We start from the raw sequence: 17061 nt of genomic DNA, 5'->3' as shown, positions 1-17061 counted from the left end.
AATCACAGCCATGTGATGTTGGCTAACAGATACTTACAGAACATTTGCTGTATGGTTTTTTAACAACTTCTACTGTATGTCTATTGAGGCTGATACATGCAAGGTGACTTTTGTCTTCGATGCTTTCCTGGAAAAGAGAACCATATGCCTGTAAAATGACATGGATCTGCAATAAAGGGTGATGGAGAGTAAGTGGAGTGATTGGTTAAGAGGAGTTGTAACGAGGTACGATTTAATGGTAGACTGATGATGCATTCTGGGGAGAGGGAGATGCTGCTGGTCATTTATCACACATTTAACCATTTCTTCCATTGTTCACTCAGGGTGCACCAGTTGTGTGTTATAACTTGCGATTGACTTGTATACAACTGCATGTTCTGTGTGTGACTTAGAGCGCTATCTATCTGCAGTCATCAACAGCAAACGTCTTCATAACACAGTCAGCAGAGGACTTCCAACATATGTATGATGACTCATGTTCATCAGTGGAAAACCTATTTCAACACCCTGCTCTAGATGAACAAAGAGGTATGGAAAGTATTCCATTTCTCTGCCACATCTTTGACATAAATTGAGTCTTCAGATTCAAAACTGCAGTGATTCTAAGTTAGTAACATATGTTTGTGAGGTACTGCAAACCCTACGTTTATATTTGTTTGATAGTTGTCCTGTTTATGGAGTTAGTGTCATGTGGTGATAATTTCACATGTCAAATATCACTGCTATGTGTTTGTCTATTTCCTTGTAAGAAATATTTTGCTTTGCTGCTCATCATTTTGCATAGGGAAAGATGGGCAAACATAATCGTAAAACTATGCACTATGATTGAAGTGCCAGAAATATTTAGGTAACCTAACTGCATTGGTACAGGACGCTGTGTGGTATACTTTGGTGTATATGTTCGAGAATTAACCATGAGTAGACATACTGCACAGTCATCTATCTACAATTGCAATCTAGAATATGGTAAATGCAAAGTGGTGGAGGGGTGTTTCAGCAATGATACAGAAATTGGGAAGCATGCTACCGTGTCATTGGTTGGTGTTGAAATTACAGAAAATCATTGGTTGGTGTTGGAATTACAGAAAATTGCTAAAATTGATCACACTGTCAACTGTGGAGCTTGTTACAGTACATCGACATTGTCTTTTCCATCCCATCCATCTGCTGGCATGCTGTTGATTACCAGATAATGATTAACTGAGACCACTTGTTTGAGATGGAGTGTTGGTTGGAGCAACACCTTCCAGGGGATGGCCTGCACCAAAACAATGATTGTGTACATGGCTGCAATACAAGGAATCGATGCTATTGGTCTCTTCGAAATGGAACACCAACACATCTGCTACCCACCACTGTGAAAGACGAGATTAAATGTGTTACAAGCAGCTGTTTGGAAATGCTCCACAATGCCACAAAATGTTCCACATGTTGTGATGCCTTCCAAATTTTTTTCCAATGAGAAACACCGCCTCTGTCTTTTATTTCATCTGTCCTGCGTGCTAGAGGAGCAGCATGCAATGTCCAGCTTTATGTGACAGCCAATGGATTGAAATGTGTTAATGTCGGTTGAGCAACTGACACTGACCACGAAGTCATGGTGCAAAACAAACATGTATTTCGATGTACAAAGCTGTAGTCATACACTTCTTGGATGTGATACAGCAGAAAAACAATGTATCAGACTGCTTGTGAAAGAACAACACAGGAACCCTGTCTTTTGGTTAATAGTCTGTGGGATACGATCCTCCTGCAGTACAGTCGGTCCTCCTACAGTACAGTTGACGAAACTTTACACTGGCCTGTGCAAGTGACTTCAATCACTGGTCACCTGCTCTAATGGATCAATATCTGTCTATTTAATAGGATCGTCATATATGCTCAATGTCAGCATGCAGACAGTATTTGTTTTTTAATATATTGGAAGATAGGGATGTCTTATCAAGTTCTCTACCAGGTGACGTTAGCGAAGTTTTTATAATTTGTAGTTTTTCTCTGTTGGATGGTACAAAATAATGAGAATAGAGAGAATGAAATGATTATAAAGAATCTGCCTCGATTGCAAATAGGAACCGGAAGTTGACCTAGGTTTCGGGGTGGATAACCACGCCTTCTTCAGAACACACTTAAACTACAAACTGCCTAAAGACGCATGGTCCAACATTAATACAGAACGCCCAAAAGGGCAAAAGACTCACATAAAATGTAAAATAAATGGTACATGTGTACCATGTCAATAGCTGTACTTAGCTCAAATGTCAGAAGCGTGTTTCCTCACCCCGGCCAACGTGCGGTGGGCCGCGGGCTCTCAGGTAAACTGAGGTGGCGCCGGCACCTGGGCTGTGAGGATGTCAGAAAGGAACGCGCATGAGCAAATTGAGAAATCGTCTTCTTCCATGTGATTGGCATAAAATGTGTTAGGCGCATGAAGTTAATGCGTGTGTATGTATAATGTTCTTGCTCAAGGACGATCTTATAAAACGTGGATAGGCTGAAACTACATAAGTGGGATAGCAAATTTCACAGAAGGACAGATAAAATACCATCAGCTAGAAGCAGGCTAAAAATATGGAGGATGAATAATCCATTTTTCAATTACTTGGGGTCTGTGATAGGATTTGATGGCTACGCTTCGATAAGCGTGTAAAGTTACTATATTAAATTCTGAGCGCTATTGACCAGAAAAGGGTCAAATTAGTATGACAGGCTTAATGTAATTGCGTGAAAGGACGTACAACGTCACCTTCATCGCCCTTATTATCTATTGACCGACAGAGGTCAAAGTGATTAGTGCTGTCAGGTATTACCAAAATGGTAAGCAAAGTTATGTGTAAATGCCTGAAGAGACGTACGACATTACTTCAACATTTTATAAAAAAGATTGAGGATTTATTTCCTAATTTCAATCATCTAGTGCATTTATTTCCTAATTTTATTCATCTACTGCTGCACCTAATGTGGAAGTCGTATTATTATTTTTATTTATTTTCTTGGTGGACTTTCGTCTTACTAGGTGTGAATTGCAACCGTTATTTTTAACGATAGTTTAAAAGCGTAACTAATTTTGTTTCTATTGCCTCCGGGAAAGGGGGATAGCCATGGCACGATGAATTTCAATGAAAGGAGGCCATTTTTTGGGCTTGCGGATGTGCAGAGTCAGCAGGAATAATGTTATCAGAATATGTATTTTTTCGATATATATTAAAAGCAATGTGGCTGTCCACTATAGTCAAGGTGAGATCTAAATAATTTAAGGACCTCGTTGAGGACTCAATTTCATACGTGTAATGGTTGTTTTCATGAAACTCATTAAATACTGAAAATATGTGGTCTATATCATTTTGAGTGCCATTAATGACAAAGATTACATCGTCAACATATCTTGCATAAAATTTTATTTTACTCAAAATCTCTGCATTACTGGAGAAAAAAAATCAGAAGATTCTATAGAGTTCAGAAAAATTTCAGAAAGAATACCAACTAGTGCGCTTCCCATAGCTACCGAAGGGTTGAGAATACATTTTATCATTGAAAGTGGAATAATTATATTTCAAGACAATCTGTAGCAAATTCATTAGCTCATCAATTTCAATGTCCGATATTCTCTTATGGTGACGTAAATTGCATTCTAAAATGTGGAGGGTTTGGTCGAATGGTACATTTGTATATAGACTTGTTATATCGAAAGAGACGAGTTTGGACTCGTCAGAACAAGTTATATGTCCCAAAAGCCTGGCTAATTCAATGGAATTTTTAATTGTATAATTTTTTACAAAAACAAAATTATCTTTAATTTTTTTATGTAAGTACCTTGCCAATTCGTGATAGGCGCTCTCTGTACCAGCTGTTTAGCTTTAGGTTCTTTTTACACTATTTTGGTGCATATCCGATAGCACTATTCAAAATGACCTCCGTTGGTCATTAGATATTAAAGGCGACGTTGTACGTCCTTTCACGCAATTACATCAAGCCTGTCATACTAATTTGACCCTTTTCTGGTCAATAGCGCTTAGAATTTAATATAGTAACTTTACACGCTTATCGAAGCGTAGCCATCGAATCCTATCACAGACCCCAAGTAATTGAAAAATGGGTTATTCATCCTCCATATTTTTAGCCTGCTTCTAGCTGATGGTATTTTATCTGTGCTGCATGCATTCGTTTTGACCTTCTGTGGAATTTGCTATCCCACATATGTAGTTTCAGCCTATCCACGTTCTATAAAATCGTCCTTGAGCAAGGACATTATACATACACACGCATTAACTTCATGCGCCTAACACATTTTATGCCAATCACATGGAAGAAGACGATTTCTCAATATGCGCATGCGCGTTCCTTTCCGACATTCTCACAGCCCAGCTGCCGGCGCCACCTCAGTTTACCTGAGAGCTCGCGGCCCAACGAACATTGGCTGGGGTGAGGAAACACGCTTCTGACATTTGCGCTAAGTACAGCTATTGACACGGTAAACACGTGCCGTTTATTTTACATTTTATGTGAGTCTTTTGCCCTTTTGGGCGTTCTGTATTAATGTTGGACCATGCGTCTTTAGGCAGTTTGTAGTTTAAGTGTGTTCCGAAGAAAGCGTGGTTATCTGCGTCGAAACCTATGTCAACATCCAGTTTCTATTTGCAATTGAGGCGGATCCTTTATAATCATTAAATTATTCTTGATTGCTGATGTGCTGCCATGTTAAAAGTTATGGACGACAGGCCCGACTGCACCCTGACGGACACAGATCTCCCTCGGACTGCAGTACCTGTGTGTAGTTTGGAAATGCACTGCAATGCAGTAGCAAAATCCTTATCCTCCTTCTGGCCCCATACGATGTGAAGTCTTCCTAATTTTCTCAATAAGAAACACCACCGTAACTGCTCGTACTGTGTTTTCTACTACCTCGTGTTGCAGAGGAAAGTTTCATTTGGCACTGATCCTAGACTTTGTATACAGTTGGTGGAGCTAGGATAACAGGTTCCCATTTCCACCCAATGGTCAAAGTCCTTTCGCCTTAAATTCAGCTCACCCTGTTTCTCCATGGGATGCAGAAGATGGAAGATATCACGTTCTCCTGCTTCTTCTCAGTTCTGACTTAAATTGGAACGATCACATGGACAAAGCTGCAGGGAGAGCGGAGTGGAGACTGAGGAACAGTTACAAAATGCAGAGAGACTGTGTAAAACCACTCTGGAGTTTTGCCATATGGGACCCTTAGTAGATAGGTTCAAGAAAGGTGGCTCATTTCAGTATATGAGGGTGGCACGAATATGATTCACCAGTGGTTGCAATTATTAAAAGAGATATCCAAAGGAATCAAAACAAGTATGTGGTTGAATGGAGAGACTTGACAGCAAATCGTAGACAGTGTTTCTACCAGAAAACACAACAATATAGATCTGAAAAGCCAGTGTATTTGTCATAGAATTTTGTACATTTCTTATGAAGATCATTCTCAGTCAACCGTCATTCTCCCTCGCCTATAACCCTGTGGTGTATTGCCTAACCTCAGTTACGTTGTCTACACGGTGTCAGGATAGAATGCGTTACAAATACTGTTTGTTAGTGTGGAAATACCTAGCAGTGGCACGAGAGAGTTGCAAATGTTGGCTTAATACCACATTCCTTAGCCGAATCATTTTATAAATTCGGTGATAAGGATGATTTTATTATGAGCTTACACCACTGGTGACGTGCATCTGCAAATTCGGTCTGTTAATACACACCCCACGATCACTGTCTATATTCAGTATTGTGGTATTTGTGCGGAAGACGGCATCACTCGGAAGCAATATCTCGATTTATAAAGCACGTATAGTTTTTAACACAGATATCATCTGTGACTCTTGTGTGTGCCGATAGAACCGAGACCACTTTTATGCAGGGAACCGTGACATAGTCACTGTGAACGTATTTTTAATAGCACAGTGTTGCTGGCAGTAGAATCCTCCTGCAGTCAGCATCAAATGCCGGTTCTCAGTAGTGTTCCTCAAAAAGAACATCATCTGCACCCAGGAATTCCCATTTGAGCTACCAGGCAAGTGCACTCTGACTGCTGTAAAAAAAAGTACTCACCATGCAAAGTGACTCACAATTTAACTAACTAGGCTATCAATTTGGTATCAATGATGTACCACCTGACTGGTGGAATTGATGGCTAGGGTACCACAGATATGATTTGGGAGTGTGAGAGGCAATCAGGGTCCCACCTACACAGGGAGAGACGACCGTCGTAATAAAATCAGATGTTTTACTCAGTTTATAAAGTGATACGTAGTAAAAGCCTGATACTTACAACGTCGTATGTGGTGATGCATTTGGTTACTTTAAGGGATTTTGAAAGTGAGGAGGCATCCAGTGACAGAGGTAGGTCTTAGGACACCATCTTGAGCCAAAAATGAGTTTAATATTTTAGTCCTGTGATGCAGTATGTAACAGATATTAAACAGATTAGGACAGATTTTTTACTTGGTGAGGAAATATAGCCTATGCCGTGCTATTACAGGATTTTCACAAGCAATGATACTATAACAATGAAAAAGCGCATCTACGCCACAATATCTTCTGTCTTCAAAAATAACAAGTATAAAAGGAAGAAATACACATTTTACAAGAGAAATTTGAGGTGTTCGGTCATTGACATTGCCATCTCGGATTGGGATTTTTTAAATTGGGGGTCTATGTTGATCGTGAATTGGTTATAACTACTCTACACATCCAAGCCACAGCTGTTTGTCTGTTTTGTAGTACACCACTGCCGGGGGCAGGAGGGGTCACAGAGCTTTGACAATTGGAAGTCACGGATTAGCTCAGCCCGTGACAGGCAGTTAGGTACAAAGAAGGTGCTGACCGGTCTGATCTTTCCCGTGGCAGCAGGAGCTGGCAAAGTGACCAGTGTACTGGGTGAGCAGTGACAGAAGCAGACGTGTTGTGTGAGAAGATTCGATATTTACGCAGGACAGTTGTTCCCCCCACATAAATGATAGGTTGACTGCTCGGTTACAGTTGCTCCGACCTTCGAGCTTGCCGTTCTGTCATTATTACCGTGCATGCTTTCCTTATAGAGCTATCGGCTAGACTAATACCAAAAATATTCAGTCCATATCTAGCAGTCATTGATGAAACTGGATGGAGGTACTGTCTAGTGTTCAATCAATGGCAACTCAAATTGTTTAAAGTAACAATGTTCTGCATAGTCTACAAAATAATAAAGACTTATGTCTGTCCTATTCAGCATTTCAGCACAGACTGAGTCCTTTTCCTGCCAATTTCTAGATGTGGAGGGGGAGGAGGGGGGGTATGGGAGGGGAGGGGAGGGAGTGGGGGGGGGGGGGGGGGTTAGGAGTAGGGGAGGAGGGCCAACAGTAGCGTCTGGTGGTGGTGTTGGTCTCCGGACCTCAAGGTGAACATACATTTGATATTACAGCTATTAATTTGAATTTCCCATAATTTTTTTAATTTCTCACCAAAATTTGAATTTCCTGCCACTTCCTGGGGGTGGGGTAGGGGAAGAGGAATGTACCCACATGCTGGCTGGGGAAAGTCCATGATGTCATTAGGTGGTGATGGGGTCATTAATTGAACAATTTAATTAATTTGCATAATTAATTTGATATCAATTTGATATAAAGTGACATATAACATTAGGTTAAGGACTTGTCAATCAAAAGAGAACAATAGGTTAAGGGGGGATTATTAATTTGGCAATCATACAGAGTGGGATTATACCGCCATTCCAACTTCAATAAATATGGCAAAACTGCAGAGTTTGGTGATGCCTGCTTTACTCTACTACTGGCAAGTAGCTGCACTTCGAGCGAGCTCTTGTTCTCCGAAGTGCCTACTGTATGGTTTAAGTATAATTTTTAGGTAAGCTGTGTTCCTTCAATCAATCAAAACCACACACAATTTTATGTCACTGATGTATCATTTCCAGTGCTTTGAAAATATTGTGCATTCATGTGCTGCATAATCCTAAATGGCATTATTAATTTCACTTCAAAACCACAGCTAACTGTTAATTCTCTCCCAAAAAACTAGGCATTGTGGCTGCTGGACCTGTCGGAATCAGCCTGCCACAGGCCAGGGGAAGATGGAACTAAAAATGCAGCCCCCAGTCTGCTTAAAATTGATGAATTTGTAGTGTACATTTTGTAAAAAATAAATAATATGGATGTAGTGGCTGACAAAAAAAATCAACTATTTGTAATATGTGTGCTCTGTGAGTAATGGTAATAGAGGATGATTATAAATGTACAGGGCTATTACAAATGATTGAAGCAATTTCATAAATTCACTGTAGCTCCATTCATTGACATATGGTCACGACACACTACAGATACATAGAAAAACTCATAAAGTTTTGTTCGGCTGAAGCCGCACTTCAGGTTTCTGCCGTCAGAGAGCTCGAGAGTGCAGTGAGACAAAACGGCGACAGGAGCCGAGAAAGCGTATGTCGTGCTTGAAATGCACTCACATCAGTCAGTCATAACAGTGCAACGACACTTCAGGATGAAGTTCAACAAAGATCCACCAACTGCTAACTCCATTCGGCGATGGTATGTACAGTTTAAAGCTTCTGGATGCCTCTGTAAGGGGAAATCAACGGGTCGGCCTGCAGTGAGCGAAGAAACGGTTGAACGCGTGCGGGCAAGTTTCACGCGTAGCCCGCGGAAAATTGGCTCATGCCACAACTGGAGACCGACAGCACCGACTTCATCTTTCAACAGGATGGTGCTCCACCACACTTCCATCATGATGTTCGCCATTTCTTAAACAGGAGATTGGAAAACCGATGGATTAGTCGTGGTGGAGATCATGATCAGCAATTCATGTCATGGCCTCCACGCTCTCCCGACTTAACCCCATGCGATTTCTTTCTGTGGGGTTATGTGAAAGATTCAGTGTTTAAACCTCCTCTACCAAGAAACGTGCCAGAACTGCGAGCTCGCATCAACGATGCTTTCGAACTCATTGATGGGGACATGCTGCGCCGAGTGTGGGAGGAACTTGATTATCGGTTTGATGTCTGCCGAATCACTAAAGGGGCACATTTCGAACATTTGTGAATGCCTAAAAAAACTTTTTGAGTTTTTGTATGTGTGTGCAAAGCATTTTGAAAATATCTCAAATAATAAAGTTATTGTAGAGCTGTGAAATCGCTTCATACATTTGTAATAACCCTGTAGTTTCGGTTTCAAAACACCGTAAAAAAAAAAAAACTGCTTCTCAGAATGATGTCAAATTTGAACAGAACATTATCAAGGAGGGGCAAAACGTCGTAGAAAAATTAATTAATGAAAATTTTCCCAGTAGGTGGCACTGTAGGTGTCATGACATAAATGGGTTCAACTACAAATGACAGATTAATTGCAATACAATGGATATGGTATGGGTTGGACATTAAATCAACCATGCTGAGCAATGTGCATGACTGCCCAAGTTTGGCATTCAACAGCCGTGGCACTGTCAGGTAAATCCATCCACCAATGTAAGATCATATCACAGCAGATGGAAAAATTGGTTTTAAATTGTCCTGAGGCCAGAAACAGCATAAAAGGCAACAATCGAATCAATTTTTATCTGTGGTGAGACTGTGTAATCAAGAAACAGCAGATTTGAGTGTCTCAGGGGTCACGTTCACAATGCGTGCCTTCAATTCGGCAGAACATTGAATTTTCATATAATCCTACAGCTAGAAATCACATAGATTAAGATCAAATGATTTGGAAATCCAGACTGTAGAGAAATGACTCCAGGCTGTAGAGAAATGACAGCTGATAATTCCAGCATTTCCAAAATGCCTCTGCAGTAGCTGCTTCACTGGCTGTTCAGTGTGCAGAGAAGTGCCATCTTGAATGATCCTAATCACACCCACAGTGTCAAGAGTGTCCATACCTTGGGGCAAGGGAGACCACCCCTCTCCTAGCTCTCTCAGGGAGACGAAAACTACAGTTAAAACAGGTGTTTTTCGTCAAGAAGATGATTTAAAAGTTGGGATTTTGAAGGTTTTTAACAGAGCCAGAACTGGACCTGTTTTATGGCTATTTACAAGTCATCATCCCTCTTCCAAAATGTAAGAGATACTCCATACTCAGGGTCAAGGTGTCCACCTACACCTCTACAAACTATAGTATGGGCATAGGCTCTCATAGCTTTTACCAGTGATGGTACATGAAACATGACCCATAGAACTTATCTCCTACAAAAAACTATAAACAATGCTGTCAACCCAGCTGATGTGCGAATGGATTATCCATTGGTTGACATGTCCTTGGAGGTGAAAATTGGCTTTGTCTGGCCATAGAATGTTTGATTGCCAATCACTGTCGACTTTTATGTGAGCGAGAAATTCTAGAGCAAATGTTTGTCTTACTGGGAGGTCAGCACGTAGCAGCTCCTGAGCATGGGTAATTTTGTATGTATAGTAATGCAGGATATTTTGTAGAATTTTAAGTACTGTGCTCAGAGGCATGTCCAAGTTCAGGCAATTCCCTGTGCACTCCATCTTTGCACACCAGTGCTCGACCGCTCCGGCAGTACTGTGGCCACGTCTTCTACTGACATCAGATCAGTTGTTTTCCTGCCTCTGGCGTGTTGCACTTCAAAAGAACCAATTTTTACGAATTTTGTAATTATTTTCTCCAGATCCTTGGCAGACATGAGATGAATGCCTTTTTTTGTACCCCTGAGTATCCTGGGGTTTTGCAGAGCACTGTCACCATTCTTGTAAAAGAGCTATACCAGCAGCATGGGATCCAGCATCTCATATGCAAACTGATGAAGGGCCATGCACCCTGTATCTTTTGTTTTGCATATTCTACCACTTACAGCTTACAACTTGAATGGTAAAATTTCCGTTTATTTTCTTTTTTTAACATTCCTCTCTTCTACGGTAATATTCCTTTCAAATTTACATCATGCTGAGCAGTGGTTCATTTTTTGAAACAAGAACTTTAATATTATCACCCTGTATATACTTAAAACACATAGATGAGAAATTTACAATTCGAATCAGCACTTAGCACAGAAACCCAGAGGCAGAGTGCAAAGAAATAATGAAGAACAGAATAAGAAAATTACCTTTTATTGTACTGTCTGGAAACGAATCTTATACAATTATAATGTCAGTTAGTTTTGTAACTTTAGTACGAGATAGTAGTTGTTATTGATATTATTGTAATACATCATGTTTTCACACCTTTATTTTACTGAAATTCTCAAGAATGTATTTGAAATTTATTTGTTTCTTTCAGTTGATAAAACAGACAGACTGGCTAGCCATTCTTGGTTCAATGTAGAGCGAAGATAATCTTTTATCGGTTTCAGTTTAGAAATTTTTCTGTCACGTGATACGACTGAGATACAAATGGTTATCAAATACCGGTATTGGATTTATGAGTCACCAGCTTAGTACTTTTTTCTTTTCTTTTTTTCTTAAGTTGTTCACAAACTGCAAAACCTTCTATTCTTTTCATGCTAATTAAGAGCATAGAATCATAGTCTTTTCTGAATGTACTTCTGACCACAAAGCGATTCTGGTAGCTGGAGTTCAAGGTTTTTGTTAATCATGTCCTTTGTGTTCTTGTGGTGATATTTCTATAGAAAGCTTCATCCCCTAATACATACATCTTTATGTGTAATTAAGAAGTAAGTAACCAGATTTCATAGGTTACACTTTTTTTCTTTTAATGTATGGAGATATCTTCGGAAAATTTTGATCCCCTATTTCGCCCCTTAGGGGTTGAATTTCTAAAAACAGTGAAATACATATTTTTTTTATTTCTAACAGAGAAGTCAAATACAAATTGTCATAGATATAGGTTTAAAAATGCTTTTGCAGTGAAATAAACATTTCATCCCTTATTTCACCTCTTTAAGAGTAGAATTTCGAAAAACACTGAAACAAGTATCCTTTTTTATTGTAACCAAGAAGTCAAATACCAAATTTCATAGATGTAGCTTTGAAAATACTTGAGTAGTTCTTTCTTCTTCTTCTTCTTCTGCTTTTACGGCCTCATTGGACCACTTCAGTCAATCATTTCTGGTCCTCTTCTTTGGTATTTTCCCCTTCCGAGTGGCCCAGTATCTCTTCATTCGTTCCGATGGTTTTCGTCGTTCCTCATCTGTAAATACCCTTTTCATTGTATGCTGCAATTTTACTATTATGAAAATCTGGAAATTACTGTTTACAGTTTTTCTATGATAATTATATTATTATGAAAAGTCAGTCAGGACTACAGAAGTGCTGCGTTAACAAACAAACTAGTTAAAGAACAAAGACAAAATCAAAACATATTATTGTGTTCTTACAAGTTTTATTTCAAGGTAAATGCCTTTTACAAAGTTTAAAAAGTTACATTTTGTATTAATTTACCACTACTTTATAAACAAAATATTACAATGTTAGTCTATAAACAGCTGCTGTGTTTATTCAGTCAGGTTTTGGTAAAACAGTTTGTTTTCTTGTTTGAGATAAGGTATCATCTTTTTTAAATCCTCCTCCTTGTCAGTTTTCAGTCTGGCTGTTAGTTCAAGCTGGGGTAGATCTAAGCCTTTTAGCCTTTTATGGTTTCCATCTTCACACCTTTTTTTGAATACATTCGTTTGAGTCCACTTTTCAACTTCATTACTTTTTTTTATTTTTTTTATCTCTTTTCCTGGGTTGGTTTTGGAAACTGAGCCAAATGACCTTGGAAATCTCTGATTTTTTTTGTGATGAGGTATTCTTTACCTACTTTGGTGAAGTCATAAGAATCATCAAACCATCATCGTTCATCATAGTGGTTAGAAAAGGAGTTTTGCACTCGGCGTTACACTAAACTCTCACAAGATCCAAAGGAACTTCACATTTTTCTACTCTCTTTCTTTTTTCAATTAGAGTGAAGTCTCAGTCAAAGGTTAAGTATGAGTGTCCAGAGACGACATACTTGTGGTGAACTTCATCAGAGAAATCATTGCAGACCAACTATATCCATAGAAACAATACCATTCGATTTTCGTTTTGGCTACAGCTGTTGTCAGACCACACTATTAACTTTTTTTCTGGGTAATTTTAGTTTTAATCCCCCCTTCACACACAGCTTGCTATTTTGTTGCCTCCTCTGCCACTCATGCCCACATGCCCACATGCCAAAGAAACATGAAACCTTTATCATTATCTACCATATGCAATCCCAAATTGTAACAAGAAAGTTGACGTAAATAATACATTTGGCAATGTGACAATGTTGGCAAAGAGAAAACCTGTTGTAAACCTATGGATACTGTGCATGTACCACTTGTACGAGTGGTAGAATATACATTATCATGCTTCATCTCTTCTCTAGCTTTTTCAGTGCATCTGTGATAAAATTCTAGTGAAATGCGATGTACAGTTCTATTGGTTGAGTCATTCAACATTTTACTTTGAAGCAGATCAGATGTGTTAAAGGTATCTTTCCTTGGGCAGTGAAATCTCAGTTTGAGAATTTGTTCTTTCAATACTTTTTTGTAGTACAAATATCTAATGTTTGTGTTTGGATAAAGCATAATAAAAGCCTCATACATTCTGCTGTAATTTAAATCTTGGCTTAAAAATAGAAGGGAGCTTTTAGCCCTAGTGTAATCGCTTTTATCCTTGGGGAAACTTTTGATGTGTTCAACAATGTGGTTTAAATCAGCAGCTGTATATTTCCTTTCTTTGTTTTTATTTCCCCTACGTTCAATGTAGGTAACACCACCACTCTTTTTTGCTTTTACCAAGGTTTCCATGCTTTGCCTGGTAATTATGTTTATTTCCATAAAGGTATTTTTGAAAACTTGAAAATGTCTCCCTTCGTCATCAGGGACTGTAAAAAACACTAGCCTGTCTGGGAGTCTCTTCGATTTCTTCATAAGAACCATGACACCTTCTTCTAACATTGCATACACTTACGTTTCCCATCAAATAAGACTTTTGCTTAACATTATCATCTAGTTTGTAGAACTGATTGAATATGTTTCATTTGTGTTCCAATGCAGTGTCTCTATATTGATAGCAGCACTGGTATGAAACCTACAACAAGCAAACACGGGAATCAGAGCCATTAAATAATTTGTGACTGCCACAAATAACTTGTTTGTTTGCTATTCTGCACAGTTAGTAGGTCTACTATAATCCAGGAACCAAGTCAAACATAACCTAATGTTGTCTGCATAACCTAAACATATGTTAGCTTAAAACACCACAGAAAAATCATAATGAAGCAAAATTCTTCAAAAACAGCCTTACTCCTAAGGTGTTAAAGTTATCATATACACTTACCTCATCAGGTGGAGATTGTTTTTGAGGTACAGTAACTTTCTTATTGTTCTCATATGGTTTTCCCTTGGCTCTTAGATACTTATTTATTTGGACAACATTACATTGACTCCTTTTCCAATGTTTTCTTGTTTCATCCATCACATAAACCACAATAGTAAACACAACAGACAGGTCTAATCACTGCAACTTGAGCACAATCAAACCTCAAACTAAAACAACAGCACAGACACATAGCCCGGATTTTGTTTCAGAACAGGTGGCACCTAGCACCTGGTGTGTTCTGGTGGCAACGTTTTAAACCACTTTCACAGTGATTATTAGACAGTCCAGTTTTTACTGATTAAGGTTAGGCACATAGCCCATATTTTGACAATATAACGAATTTTTATTTTTTGCACTTGGACCAGATTTTATAATTAGTCATCATATCTGGAAATCAAGTGCCACCTTTGATAATAATGCACATATCAACATAATCCCAGCTGGTGGATGGGATAAACTTTTTAACATTCATGAAATTTAAAGTTTTTTCTGAAAGCCGAGTACTGATGAGCAGATGGTTCGATGTTACAGAAAGCATTACTGAAAACAGTTTATTGTGGAAAACCAGAGAGATTTGGAGTAAAACAGTGGGCCTTGTGCTGCGCCCCAAAGCAGTTACTAGTACTGTTATGGTATGTCAGTCTATGAAGGAAAATCAATGGACTGAAGGGACATTTCTGTTTTGGACTTGGCACATCAGCTACACAGAATATGATTACTGCTCTCCAATCTACTGATCTTCACAAAATCTATTTTGACAACTATTTCACAAGTTTCATTTGATGAAAGAGCTCTTAGAAATGAGGGTAAGGTCAATTGGAATGGCATGATTGAAACAAATAACTAATTGTCTCGCAGAAACAGAGAACAGCATGAAAAAGAAGCAAAGAGAAACATATGACTATAGATCTGACAGAAACACAGAGATACTGGCTCTGACCCCTGCAGTATTCTGCCAGCCCCGCCTCCTCCCACTGGTCAAGAGACAAGCTGCACAGGCCAAAATCGAGGCAGCCATTTCTGCTGGGGTATTACACAACTCAACAAGCCTGTGACCCTCTGCCTTGCATCTCATTCCCAAAAAGGATGGGTCTTTTGCACCCTCAAGGCCAGGACAGTTCCCGACTGTTATCCGGTTCCACTGTTTCACAGCTACAGCGACAACCTGTCAGGTGCTACTGTGTTCAGCAAGTCAGACTGTACTAAAGCATTCATGCAAACTCCAGCTGCACCTTCTGGTCTATTCAACTATTTTGGACTCTGCAACGCCACCCAGACCTGACAGTGATTTCTTGGTAACATCCTGCAAGGTACCACGGGTCACTTTGCATACTTGGATGATGTTTTCATGTGTTTGTGCAACCTAACAGTGCAGCGTCATCAACTCCAGGAGGTTTTCTCCTGCCTCCAAAGGCATTCCAACCTGGCATGTGCATTTACAGGGTTTTTTTTGGAGCACAGAGTATCTCCTGCCCATTGTGTGAGAAGAACCATGCTATAGGCAGATTTCTGCAACCTAAAACGTTTAAAGAACTCCGAGATTTCTTGGAATGGCAAATTTTTGCTCACATCACCCAACGAATGTAACTGGCATACAAGTACCAATGACTACCACTCCTCTCCCAGATGATCGCACAAAAGGAAACAGACCCGTACCCTGGACAGCATGACTGGTTGACAGCTTCAAGTTACCAAAACAGTACCTCCCCTTCTGGCCCACCTCCATACAGCCACCCCTCTCTCGGTCATTATGGACGCCAGAAAACCCGCCATGGCTGCTGTCCTTCAGCAACATGTTGAAGGTCTTGACAGCTGCTGTCAATTTTCTCTGGAGAGCTGTGTGAACTGCAGCAGTGTTAGATTGCATATGACCACATATGAGGAGATAAAACATTTCTGCCCCTCCAAGAAGGAATGCCCCTTTATGGTTTTCACTGGCCACTGCTCCTTCACCACAGGTTTCTAACAAAAAGACAGCACCCAAACTTCCCCTCAGCATTTCTGCTGACAGGAATATATTGCACAATTTATGACTGACATATGACACATGGCAAATGTTGACAACATTGTCATCAATTGTCTTAGTAGCTCCTGTGCCAATATAGCACCACCCAACTATGCTGCCCTGGCAGCCTCCCAAGCAGCTGACCCGAACTACAAACGCTGTGCAGCAACCCCAACACTGGCCTCAACCTTCGACTATACACATTTGCCGGTGGGGCTTTGTACATTTGGTGTGCGTTCCAACTGCTCAGATGACACTATGGAATGCACGCATCCCCACAACTTCCTCCGGTTGGCTTTTGAGCACCTCCACAGCCTCGCCGGCATTTCAAAGTAGGTCACGACGTTCACACTCCGATTCCTGCTTTACCTATAGATGGTCACCATTTTCCCATTTACATATTGACCTCGGGCCACTGCCATCATCAAACAGCCACACATACAGGCCCACTGCCATCAATAGGTTCACCTGGTGTCCGGAGGCCTTACCACTGCCTCACAACATGGCAAATATGGCAGCTGCAGCTTTTGTGGATACTTGGGTCTCGTGCTTTGGGTGCACTTGCCACTTGATGGTTGACAACAGACATCACGCCTATTTAAAACAATAGGTGCAATGTGTGGCATGTTCATAGATTTCACAACCAATTACCACCCCACCACTAACAGCACGGTAGAAAGACTTCAAAGGACATTAAAAGTTGCCTTCACGTGCCATACCACAACATGGCCCA

The sequence above is a fragment of the Schistocerca cancellata genome, chromosome 5 (assembly GCF_023864275.1).
Source record: "Schistocerca cancellata isolate TAMUIC-IGC-003103 chromosome 5, iqSchCanc2.1, whole genome shotgun sequence".
In the NCBI taxonomy this organism is placed as follows: Eukaryota; Metazoa; Arthropoda; class Insecta; order Orthoptera; family Acrididae; genus Schistocerca; species Schistocerca cancellata.
The sequence above is the reverse complement of the archived record's forward strand: the minus strand, read 5'-3'. Positions refer to the sequence as shown.